At 42.7% G+C, this 13,436-nt stretch overlaps 1 protein-coding gene across 1 annotated transcript in view; it reads right to left on the bottom strand.

Moving 5' to 3' along the window:
* The window catches only part of ABCA1 (ATP binding cassette subfamily A member 1), a 132,343-nt gene extending 120,005 nt beyond the window's left edge, over positions 1 to 12,338 (bottom strand). Inside the window, exon 1 of the mRNA XM_042453684.1 lies at positions 12,107 to 12,338. The gene's annotated coding sequence lies outside the window, so the exon portion shown is untranslated. The remainder of the gene's footprint in view (positions 1 to 12,106) is intronic.
* Positions 12,339 to 13,436: the final 1,098 nt, after the last annotated feature.

The raw sequence follows: 13,436 nt of genomic DNA, 5'->3' as shown, positions 1-13,436 counted from the left end.
CGGCCCGTTCCCCAGATCAGGGTGGAAATGACATCTGATAAGCTTATTAGATACATTTGAAAGCTCTGCCCCTGAAGAATCAAAAGCATGAAATTAGGAAGTGTAGGGGGATATTTGGCAATCCCATTTTGGGAGAAGTGAGAAATAAATCTAACAAAGAAATAAATATAATTTAACAACCCATTTACTTAAACTCCTCCAAGATTCTGATATCATAAAGCATCATCTGGAAAGCTCTTTTAATTGGCTTATGAGCTCACCATAAATTCAAGAGCATTCTACAAATAAAGCAACTGACATTACATCAGAAAACCATGAAACATCCAGAGGCAATTTTATGAGACACCTCCATAAAACCTGAACTCCCAGATGTCATCAGTGAAGATGGAGATGAGCATCAATCTGAAAAGTTGTTTTATGTGATAGAAAGAGGAGGCTGTGCTTCACTTTCAGAAATAGCAAACGTTCTGCCAAAGGATGACAGCCATGTTTAGAAAAGCTCATATCTAAAGGTGTTACATAAGATTACTGGTAATATAAGATGAAAAAAAGAACAGACCATAAACTTCACCAATCAATGAAGAGCAGAATACCAGAAACTATGATCCTATAGCCTAAAAGCCACTATTAAAGGCATCATTAACTGAGATTCTATGACTCATCCAAGATGTAATTTGCCCTCTTGTAATGAGATCTCCAATATTTCTTCCCCACTCTCTCCCCACACTCAAATGCTGCTGTCTGTTGTAAGAAAAATCCAATCTGGCCAAGGAAACCCAAATAAAAACTTCAATTAATAATGTCTGGACGTCTTTGTTTTATTGCCAATGAAGACACCCAATATTAAGACCAACAAAATCAAATTCAGTTCCTATGAAGATAAACCAGATTCCATCATCAGTATCTCAGATGAGAAGATCAAAATAATGCTTTTCAGTTTTAACATTATAGATCCTACAACCGCAGAGACAATAGTGAAAGCAACCGTTTCTCTCTGTAATGCAAAGTAACATTCCACAGGAACCTTCAGTTTCTTGGAAGGCTACCAAAGTCTTCTTGAAAAACAAGTTGCCTAACATTATTGTTGTTTCCCTGCAGACATCACAGGAAGACATCTGGTGAGTTCCAGGGAACCTTCGTAATTCTTTCGGGGCAACAGAGAGGCCCAGCTCATCCTATAGGCAAGAGAAAGGGACAGGCAAAACTATTCCTGAGTGTTCCTTTGCAAAAAAAAATCCTATGAAATTCTTGGGGTTGCCATAAGTCAACAGGTGACTTGAAGGCACGCACCAGAGATGTAGCCAAGGGGAGGGGTCCGTGGGGTCCGGATCCCCCTTCCGTTAGATACAGTGAATGGTGTGTGCTGCTGCGCCACCGCACCCAAGCCCCATTATAATGGTGGCACTTAGTCTGGACCCTCCCTTCCCAAAATCCTTGCTACGTCCCTGTGCGCACACACACACACACACTTCATACGCAAGGATACAGAGTGAATGGCACTGCAGTCAGTTCAGTTTCTAACTCATGCTGGACTTGAGTAGTGATACAAACAACAAGACACATCTCACATTGCTGCTTCAATGTAACTACTCCTGAAAAATGGCTTGCATACAGTGGCAGCATTAATGGGTTGCAGTCTGCACCAGGTGAGACCCTAAGATGGGGTGACACCACTGCTCCCTAAACATTTGGCAGAAATAGGGTGTGAGTTTGCATGTGTCTCTTTAAAATGCTGACCACATGATGTGAGTGACATGAGAAAGGTCACGGATTTTTAAAAAAATGTTTTTAATTCTTTTAAAACTTTCTTTAAACCATCACACCTTACCAAAATTTCACTTTAACCACATGAAACAATGTACACGTTAGGCAGTCCATATGATATTGTACAGTGGGGCCTCCGCATACGCGGACTTTTTATAAGCGGCTTTGAGCGTACGCGCTCAAGCCGCTGGGCGCGCGCGGGGCAGAAGGGGCGGCGCGTCCCATTCAGTTGAATGGCCGTGTGCGCCTGTTGTGCCGCGCACACGCCCGTTGCGCCCCGCGCACCTCTGCGTCGCCGTGCACGAGCCCCATTGTTTACAATGGGGCTCGAGCATAGGCGGAGATCGCCATACGCGGCGGGATCCAGAACGGATCCCCCGCGTATGGCGACATTCCACTGTAATTTAAAAATATAATTTCCATTTTATTAGTGGTCTTTGTCAGAACTATTGCCATCTCATTCAATAATATACAGGAATTATGATTTATCAGTAACATTAGTACAAAAAACAAAGTAAAGATTCTATATGGTGTGATATGGGAGGTGGTCAGGGGGGGGGGTCACACCATGAGTTACCGAACTGGGTGATGCTAACCCCAGTGACGCCACTGCATACATCTGAGGCACCTTGGCCTTACAAACCAATCATAGGCTTTGCAATCACATTGACTGATTGGAGTGAGCAGTATATTCCTACATCAGGATCAGCAGCTGCAGAGAAGGTATGAGAAGGGAATATCAAACAACCATGCAATCTGACAATATACATATACGTTACTGACGTGACATGGCACACTAATTACATGGAAGCTGTATGTGTGTTGCAATCACACTTTACCACTCCTGCATGAATCAGTATTGTAGCCAAAAAAAGCAGAGGTACGAACAACCCAAAAGGCTACTAGCAAAGAAAAAGGGCCAGAAGCATCACATGCTCTTTTGCCTACTATATACAAGACAAGGCTTGTTCAGATTCCCCCAAATCCCACACAATTAGCCTCTGCATCATTTAGCAGACTAAATGAGTACTTTAAATTTAAATACATTGGCATATTGCTAAACCCCAGTTTTGTACCTTTTATTACTAAAGAGAGCCCTAGTAAACAAAAATGACCATTCACTCCCAGATTCTGATTTAGAGTGCCTTTTCCACTTAATTGGCTGAAGCTTTTTTGTCTAATTGATTTTCCTAATGATCTGCCCATTAAACCCATTAAAGGCGTGAAAACATCATTGATTGCATGCATCCTGCCAAAACAGGCTATTGCACATAATTCTCATTTTCTCCTTTCTACAGCACCTCTCAAATGCTGGTTAGAAATGGAAACCAAACTTGACTAGAAAGCGAACTCTGAACCCTGCCTTCAGGACTGAGATATACTAAAGTTTGTTTTTCCACATGAATGTGCCGCCTAAACTAGCTCTGATCCATCTTGTCTAGGGAAGGACTCTCTCACTTTGATGTACTAACCCTGGCTTCCAACAAAGGTGGCAGGAAGTGAAGAAAGTGTTCATTTTTAGCATTAACCTAAGAGTTATTTCCAAGCTGTGCTGAGAAGAGAAAAAGTCTGATTCGGTGTACAGTGGGCATTCCACATTTGTTGGAGTTAGGGATGCAGGACCCCGGTGAAAGTGGGAAAACTGCAATTAAAATACTAGGATTTTAAAAAACCTGAAAGAACACCTCTCTAGAATCTCTAGGTCCTCTATGCAACTTTACGGTCAACATCCACTGGCAGGTGACCACAGAATTGAGTTGGAGGGCCTACAAATGCCTTGAGAGCTGGAGGGCCTATAAATGCAATCTCTAGGTCCTCCAGCACAACATCTGGCAAATGTTGGCCACAGAGTTGCACTGGAGGACCTCAAGATTCCTAGAGAGAACATATTAATAAAATCTGTGAATAATCAAATTCGCAAAAGTCAAAGCCGCAAATGTGGAGGGCTGACTGTAGTCATTTGTACTGATGAGGAAGCAACCTGAGGATGATACACTGGCTGCTCTCTTGTTATTCTTTAATGAAGCATTTCATCCTAACATGTAATTAAACTTGTATGCTGTCACCAAAGTTGATAGGATTAACCAGTTAGTTCTCTCTTCCTGAATGACTCCCCTTTACGATTCTTATTTGCTTCCACAATTAAACAGCTTTGTCTGTTGGGGAAAAAAACAGCAGTCAACAGTTTTTTCTCCCACTGACTGTCTCTTGTCTTTCTTTCACAGGCCTTGACACAGGATCACATGCTTTCCTCTCAGGACTTCTGCTGTAAAAGTGCAAAGGGAGCAGAGTTTTTCTTTTTGTGAATCACACATTTGACAAAAGAAGAGGAAACATGTTCAACAGATCCTCCCTTGACTCCTTGAAAAGTGTGATTGTATACCCACCCACTGCATTTCTGCTGCTCTAAAGATAATGAACGTTGTGGTTTATTTATGATGATGAATATATTTGAGCCTTGTAAGGCTGCTGCCGCACTGCAATTTGATACCACTTTAACTGTCGTGGCTCCAGCCTATGGAATACTGGAATTTGTAGTTTGTTGTGTCACCAGAGCTCTTTGAGAGAGAAGGCTAAGTATCTCTCAAAACTACAAATCCCACAATCCCATAGCATTGAGCAATGGCAGTTGAAGCACTGTCAAACCTCATTAATTTTGCAGAGCCAATGCAGCCTAAGCTACAATGATGAAACAAAACCAAGACTGGATATTTATAGCAGTGCAACTTCTTTATTCTAGCCATAATTTTGTGTCAGCCACAGGTCACTAAAGCTTCCTAGTTGTCACTTGGAGAACTAAATAAATCCTTGTACAGCCCCATAGCACCCTCCAACCCGCTTGCTTAAAGATCAGTAGGAACTAGTTAGCAAACTAGTTAGCTGTTTTTGTACCACAGACCAGTAGCTTATAGCATTCTGATTTTTAAGTAACTAAAAGTAACTGCTTTAACTATTCATGAAGAAAAAGAAAGTAATCTCATTACAAATTAATTATTCATAATTATTTCCTTTTTGAAACAACTAGGGCTGTGTCTGAATTCTGAAATTCTTTGGTGCAAAGATACTTCTAAGTACAGTGGCCCCTCCACATTTGCTGGGGTTAGGGGTGAAGGACCATCATGAATGTGGAAAGAATACAAATAATAAAACACTGTTATTTTTACCTGAGAGAACACCTCTCTAGGAACCTCCAGGTCCTCCAGTGCAACTCTGTGGTCAACATCTGCCAGAAGCTGATCAGAGAATCATGCTGGAGGACCCACAGATATCTGAAGAAATGTTTTAGGTAGGAAATCCTTGGCTCTCCAGCACAACTCTATGGACCACTTCCGGCAGAGTTGCACTGGAGGATTGATCCGAGATTCCTAGAGAGAACATATTCATCAAAACAGCAAATAATCAAAGCCACAAAAATCAAAGCTGCAAATGTGGAGGGCCAACTGTAATTTCTAATTTCCCTAAGATAACAGTGGTTTGGATAGAGAACCGTTCCAGTTGTTCTGGCTCAGCCAGCACTTGGGCGTCCTCACCAATGGGACTATGCTCCAAGTAACTAAAAGCAACCACTGTTTTGACTAACAACAAAGTAAAACATTTTTGTGTAAAAAATATGAAACTTTTAGAAGCATACAAGTATGAGATATCAGCAGATGCAGCATGCGCATTTTAGTTTACAAGTTCTGTGTCACACACACACACACAAGCATAAGATGTAGCTTCGTACAGAGCATCAGGTGGAAATACGGAACAGTTGCACTGAAGTTCCTTATTTTATCACCTAGAATGATAAAAAGTAATCTTTATAAGGAAGTAGCTATACATATTGCACAGATTACAATGTTTTATTGATTTTATTACTGCAGATATGAAGTAATATGAAAAAGGAAGCTATAGCAGGCACTGTTAATTGTCTGCTAATGACTGCAGTTATCAGCATATGAGGGTTACACATGCTGAAATGATATTATTGACTTCTCTTACATCATTCATTACCTTGCCAAGATTATATGAAGGAATTTCCATTTCAGAAACACCATTGTTACTCAAGAGTGCCAGGCTTCCTGTAAGAACATGGTTTCTGAGACGTTGATTTCAATGGCATGGGAAGTAACTTTAAGAAGGCAGCTCTTATCACATTTCCCATCATTGGGCAGTACGCAGTTTGTATTCAACCTGGGCTTCTCCCACAGCTTTTCAATAATGGGAAAATCTCATTCTGTGTGGGAGACAACTGGATTGCATACGAATTGCGTACTGCCCGGGGATGGGGAAATGTGATAAGATCTGCCTTCTTAAAGTTACATCCCGCATCTATCGCGAGAACAAAGGCTATGCAATGAACTCCTACATGTAAGTGTATTAGATTAATTGCTGCAGATTTTTGCATAGATCCTTGATAGCCTTCACCTTTCCTGTGCAAATTTGCATCTGTTTACCCTCCTTCTGCCAAAAAACGCACAGACATACAAATCCAGACAAGGCAGCTGTATGTTCAATAATGTGCATTTTCATGGATACTCTGGTAAAAACCATGAAGCTTGTTTTCTGCTACTCCAGAGACTAGGACCCGGAGCAATGGATGCAAACTGCAGGAAAAGAGATTCCAGCTCAACATTAGGAGGAACTTCCTGACAGTAAGGGCTGTTCGACAGTGGAACAAACTCCCTTGGAGTGTAGTGGAGTCTCCTTCCTTTGAGGTCTTCAAGCAGAGCCTGGATGGCCATCTGTCGGTGATGCTCTGATTGTGATTTCCTGCATGGCAAGGGGTTGGACTGGATGGTCCTTGTGGTCTCTTCCAACTCTACAATTCTATGATTCTAATCCTTTTCCAGCAAAGTTTATGGAATTCTCCCTCTCCCCCCCCCCCAAAAAAAAGCCCAAATGCCTCCAAACTGCATGTGGACAACTGAAGTCTATTTGATTCGAATGAACAGTATTTTAATTGTGTAGACAAGCCAAGCAGAAAGGGACCCAGCCCAAAGTCAAACAGAAGAGGAAACCAAAGCTGTTGTGTGATAGAGGAAAGTTAGTCAATGGCTGGAATTTTCCAAGATGCAAGAACACATCAAGAAGATGACTGATCTTCAGTTGGCAAAAGCACGTGGTACGGTCCTAACCTGGAAACCAGAACAAGAGAGGACCAGATAGTGCTATCTCCCAGAAACCCTTAACTAGGATATCCAATGTTGGGCCACTGGGCTAGACTACCACCTCTTCCTAATGCGTCCACATGTGAAAAAGATGGAGGGCACACCAGCAAGCACATGACTTTAACAATGCTCTCGCTGTAGAATTCCTTCTTGAGAAAAGTTCATGAAAGCTCTCATTAAAGAACAATAGACTATTGTCCCCAAAATGACCTTTATTCAGAACATGTTTCTAGCTTTATTAGGAGTTGTTTTTTTTTTTTAAGGTAAGAAATATTTCAGTTCGGTATTATCTTGAGCTTTGCCCCTCTCCTTGTGTTTCCTAACTTTCTACATAGAGGTGAGAGGGTTGTTGTTTTTTTGTAATTGTGTGAAGCATTTACAAATGGAACGTACAGTCCAAGGACTCCAGTGTCTGATCTTCATGTGTACAAAGAGAACTGTAATTCTCTTGGACAGGGTTTAAAATTAGGTATAAACAGCAAAAAATATTCACTATATATTCTGGGCCTCAGTTACATGGGCAGACACACCGGTGACTGAATCACCATTGTTTTAACCAAAACTTTCTAGATAACTTGCTCATCTTTTGTGTTTGATAATATTAACCGTGTGGCTTTGCTCAGAACTATGCTTTGCTTGTGCAATTCTGTCACAGAGTTTGCTATCAGCTTGGAGAGATAATACAGTCCAGGGTAGGGCTGAGCAATATTCTGCCTCATCTCCCTCACAAAGTTGATGTGAGGGTATCGTTGTTTGCCTTCAAGTCATTTTTGACATGTGGAGATCCTAAGGTGAATCTATAGAGTAATCATGGTGTAGTAGTTTGAGCACTGAGCTATGACTCTGGAGAATTCCCACTCAGCCATGGAAACCCACTGGGTGACCTTGGGCACGCTGCACTCTCTCAGCCTCAGAGGAAGGCAACGGCAAATCTTCACTGAATATATCTTGCCAAGAAAATCGCAAGAGAGGATTGCCATAAGTCAGAAAGGACTTGAAGGCACACAACAACAACGATACAAAAGTATCACAGAGTTTTTTTTTTTATAAGATTTGTTCAGAGGAGGTTTCCAGTGCCTTCCCTTGAGACTTGTAAGGTCACAGAATAGGTTTCCATGTCCAAGCACAATTTGAACCCTGGTCTCCAGAGTCGTTGTCCAATGCTCAAACTACTACACCATACTGGCTCTTGAAGGATATACCATGAAGATATACGATATTTGATTATTTATCTGTCTCTTTATTCATTTATTTTATAGCCTGCCTTTGTCCAGATGTGGGACCCCAGGTGGCTTAAAGTTAATACAGAAAACAGCTATAAAAATATATAATACAAATGTGTGTTTTTTTTAATTGAACAAACAAGCAAATTAAAGCCTTAAAGTTAAAATAGTTAAAACACATTCAAAACATAGTAAGAGATATTCCACACCTCTCTTGTAAGTAAGTAAGAGATATAGTAAGAGATATACCACACCTGGGAAGTCTCAAATGGGGAGATGTAAGCTTCCAGACAGTGCCATATAGTGTCACTTTATATAGTGTCATATCCTATTCAGTGTGGCATAGCAGTTTGAGCTTGCACTACGACTCTGGAGACCAGAGTTCAATTCCTGGCTCGGCCACAAAACCCACATGTTAACATTGGGCATGTCACATGCTCTCAGCCTCAGGGAAAGGCAAGGGCAAACCTCTTCTGAACAAATCTCGCCAAGAAAACAGGTTCACTTTAGGGTTGCCATAAGTCAGAAGAGACATGAAGGCACAACAACAACCATCCTGTGATAAAGGGTGGCTCAACAAACCATAACTTCCATGCAGGAAGTTGCATGAAAACTAAAGAAACAAGTGTACAGTTGTATATGCAAACATTGTGAAAACTCTTTCCAGGCACACTTCCCCCAAACTCCTGATTTACAACAGAAATTGAACCATCCAAATGGCAACTTTATAGTATTTGCCATATTTATTCCTTACTCTTCCTCAATGTGGGATTTGATACATGACCCCCTATATCCTATTTTAGAGCCAGCATGGTGTAGTAGTAGTTTGGGCATTGGACTACAACTCAGCCATTGAAACCCAGGTGAGCTTGGGCAAGTCACGCTCTCTCAGCTCCAGAAACCCAGAATTTATCTCTTTTAAATTAATTGTGTGGGTGGCAGCATTATCATCAAAAATACCTCTTTTTGTCCCCTCAAAACCAACAGTACACTTCCAGCCCATTCTGGGGTTTCTGCCATCCCTGGCCCCATTTTTGGTAGTGCCAGGGGCAAAACACTAGCCCACAGGAATTTTTCAACTCTGCTAGAGCTTTTTGTTAGTATATGTTCACATTTTTGTCTTACAGCAAAGGACTGAAAAGCATAATTTTGGAGTATATGTATGGGGGGAGCATTTCCTGATTTCTGGGGCTCCCTTTTATTCTGGAATGCCACCCTCCCTGTTCCCTGACTACTGGAACGGGAAAGGAAACAATGAGTTTCACAACAGTCTTCTGGGATGGGAGAACAACGGAGGACAGTATTATTAAACAGGAATTTTTATTATCACCCTCTTCTTCTGCTGCTTCTTCTGGCAAATACCTTCTTCCCTGGACCTGGTTTCTCCCTCGCCACAGCTTAACTCCTTGTTGGAGCTGAGGATTGCTCCCAAATAGAAATGGATTTGCAGACGCTACATATACAGATATATCCAGAGACTTTTGCTGCAGTTTTGTGCCTTCCAATCCGACTTGTGGCAACCCTATCATGGGGTTTTCTTGGCAAGCTTCTTCAGAGGAGGTTTGCCACTGCCATCCTCTGAAGCTGAGAGAGTGTGACTTGGCCAAGGGCACCCAGCGGGATTGGAACCCTGCTCTCCAATGCTCAAACCACTACACCACACTGGCTCTTAGAGACGCATCAGAGGAAGTAGATCAAATCTACATAAGCTTATGCTACAACTTCTTTCACACAGTCTCAAAGGTGCTACAAGATCCATTTGCATACAGGTATGTAAGTAAGTATGTAATGAGCCAGCATGGCCTACCCAGGGTCCAAAGCTCCCACTTAGCCATAGAAACCCTCTGTTTGTCCTTGGGCAAGTCACACTCTCCCATCCTCAGAGGAGGGCACTGGCAAATGTCCTTTGAACAAATGTTGCCAAGAAAAAAACATGATCTTAGGGTCGCCATAGGTCAGAAATGACTTGAAGACACACAATACACACACACATGTATGTATGTATGTAGTGAGCCGGTGTGGTGTGGTGGTCTGAGTACTGGACTATGCCTCTTGAGACCAGGGTTTGAATCCCGGCTTGACTACGTAAACCAACTGAGTGGCCATCACTTGGGCAGGTCACACTCTCTCAGCCTCAGGGAAAGGCAATGGCAAACCCCTTCTGAAAATACTTGCCCAGAAAACCCCACGACAGGTTTGCCTCGTAAGCCTCAATGACTTGAAAGCACACAACAAATCCATGGGGTTGACAAACAGAGCCTCTGGGTTGCTATAAATTGGAAACGCCTTGAAGGCACAGAACAAGAAGAATGTATGCGTGTCCCCAGCCAGTGTGGTTTAGTGGTTTGAACATCGGACTACAACTCCTGGAGGCCAGGGTTCAAATCCCTGCTCAGCTATGGAAGTCCACTGGGTCACATTCTCTCAGCCTCAACGCAAATCCACTCTGAACAAATCTTGCTGAGAAAGCCTTACGATAAGTCCGCCTTAGGGTCCTCGTAAGTCAGAAACGACTCAAAGACACACAATGCGTCTGTGTGTCTGCGTGGGCCAGACGGATGGCTTCCATTAAGCTGTCACCCATGGCTGAGGTTACTCTCGGTCATTCCTAGCAACTCCAAGCTGCTTGGGCCTCTTTCTGCTCTCTTCTTAGCTTTTCGCCTCAGCAGCCCCAACTGGAGGCACCTCCTGAGAAAGCAGCTGTGTAAAAAAGAGTGAGAGAGAGACAAAAACAACAACAGACCGCTTTGTGGCAACACAATTCTTGTGCCTGTGTCTTTCTTTCAGGTGCCACCTGGCCTGTTCTGCTGAGGAAAAGTGTGAGGAGTCCCACATTCAACATTAAGGATGCCTTGTTGTTGTTGTTGTTGTGTCTTCCATTTTCCTCTCATCAAGACATTATAAAATTAACCAGAAAACATACAAAAAATATTTAAAAACACAACTAAAAAATAATAAATTAAAAATTTCCTTCATTATCAGGTTTATTTCTATTTATTCTCCGGGAGAAGCAAGCAAGAGGCAAGGAAGGTGGAAGGCACTCTGCACATGCTCAGAGGTCAGCCTATCTATTCTCTTTTCTCTTTCTCAGAGGGGCAAAGAAAGGGGTTCAGGAAAGGTATCCTGCTCAGTTTCAGTGTAAGCCTGGAGGATGAAACTCATATTCTTCCAGATGCCATTTTTTCACCTTGTTTACTTCATGGTTTTTTATTATTATTAAAAATGTCCACATCTTAGTCAGCTTTCGAATACTGCTTTACGACTGCAATAAAATAATGACTTTTTAACATTCACATGTTTGTCACTGTATTGAGACCTGGTTTTGAATACTACTCCATGCAATAACATATTGACTTCTTAATATTCATCAGTTTGCCATTGTATTGAGATCTGGTTTCGAATACTACTCCATGCATTAAAATATTGACTTTTTAATATGCATGTTTGTCACTGTTTTGAAATTTGCTTTCACATACTGCTCAGGGCAATAAAATACTGACTTTTAAGACTGAATTGGATTGCAATCTGCTTTAAACACTGCTCCAGGCAATAAAAGATGGACTTTTTAACATCCACATGTCTGCCATTGTATTGTGATCAGCTTTCAAGCACTGCTCTGTGCCATAAAAGATGGACTTTTAAAATCTTCACACGTTTCTCCCTGTGTTGTGATTTCAGCTTTTCCCTCCTGCTCTACGACTGCAATAAGAAAACATTTTCTTTTTTAAAACATCCCCCTGTTTGTAAGCATATTGCAAGGAAAGATCTCCTTTCTTTGCTGAACCAAGAAGCCCCAGAGGGAGACAAAGCCCCAAGCCCCCCATCAAAGGGGCTGGCATGGATCTGGTCCCCCAAAATCACAAAATCTCCTTTCTTTCCTTGACTTTTTAATATTAATAGCTCAGTCCCCCCCCCAAAAAAAACCCCCCCCCTCTTTTTTGGTTGTTGTTGTTGTTGTTGTCTTCTTACCTCCTCTCCAGTTTGATGGGGAGCAGCCTTTGAGTAAATCCCAGGGATAGCTCTAGGGGTAGCAGGGGGGGAGACCAAGAGTGGGGTCCCCCAAAATCACCCTCCGTCTGTCCTTTAGATGGAGATCCAGCCAAAAAGCCCAGGCCCTCCTTGTTGCCCCCAGAGTCCCTTATATAGAGCCAGGCAGCTGGGGTTACTCTCGGTCAAACGCTGCTTCCTTTCTGCCTCCTCCTCTGCTGCTGCTGCTCTGTTTATGTCTATGGCAGGCACTCGCCGGCAGCACGTGGAGGTGGGGCCCACCTCTTAAAAGGGCGATGGCCCTCAGCCCTTCTCCAGCCCCTCCTTACAAGGAAAGGGGCTCAACCACCATCAGCACCCCACACACCCCACCTGTGCTGCAAGTGTGTGTCCCCAACGCCTTTCCAGCCCCAAAGCCACCCTATCATGGGGTTTTCTTGCCAAGATTTCTTCCTAGGAGCTTTGCCCTTGCCATCCCCTGAGGCTGAGAGAGTGTGACTCACCCCAGTGGGCTTCCAGGGCCCACTCAAGATTGGAACCCAGCTCTCTTATCATTGTTTTAATTTTGAAAGTTTTAATGGAAAATTGTCAGAGGAAATACAAACGTTGTACTCCGCTTTAATGTAATTTATTTTATAATGTGCATTCTATTGTGAGGTTTCTATTGCTTTGGCTTCACCCCCAAATGGGGCACCAAATCGGGTACTGCCAAAATCACTGTGTCGCTTTGAAGCCCATTGCTGTACTTATGCACTGTGCCTTGTAATTTAAAACAAACACAAAACATTAATGGTCATCAAAATATGTCTGTCTACACACCATGTTGCCCCCAGACATCACTGTAAAAGTACAATGATCTTGCTGGTCACTGACCAAATAAAACATATGTATGAACCCTGCTCTCCAAAGCCCTAGTCCCAACACTCAAACCACTACACTATACACCAGAAGATCACACAGTGGGTTTCCAGGGCTCAGCCAGGATTCAAACCCTGTTCTCTAGAGTCTTAGACCAGCACAAAAATCACTACACTATACACCAGAGTGGGTTTCCAGGACCCAGCCAGGATTCGAACCTTGGTCTCCTGAGTCTTAGACCAGCACTAAAATCACTACACCATACACCATGATGTCACCCACTGAGTTTCCAAGGCTCAGCCAGAATTTGAACCCTGATCTCCTGAGTATTAGACCATCACTAAAAACACTACACTATACACCAGACTATCACCCAGTCTGGCTTTCCAGGGCTCAGCCAGGATTCGAACCCAGGTCTCCAAAGTCTTTGTCCAACACTCAGGCCACTACACCA

This window comes from Sceloporus undulatus, chromosome 2 (genome assembly GCF_019175285.1).
Source record: "Sceloporus undulatus isolate JIND9_A2432 ecotype Alabama chromosome 2, SceUnd_v1.1, whole genome shotgun sequence".
Lineage (NCBI taxonomy): Eukaryota > Metazoa > Chordata > Lepidosauria > Squamata > Phrynosomatidae > Sceloporus > Sceloporus undulatus.
The sequence above is the reverse complement of the archived record's forward strand: the minus strand, read 5'-3'. Positions and strand labels throughout refer to the sequence as shown.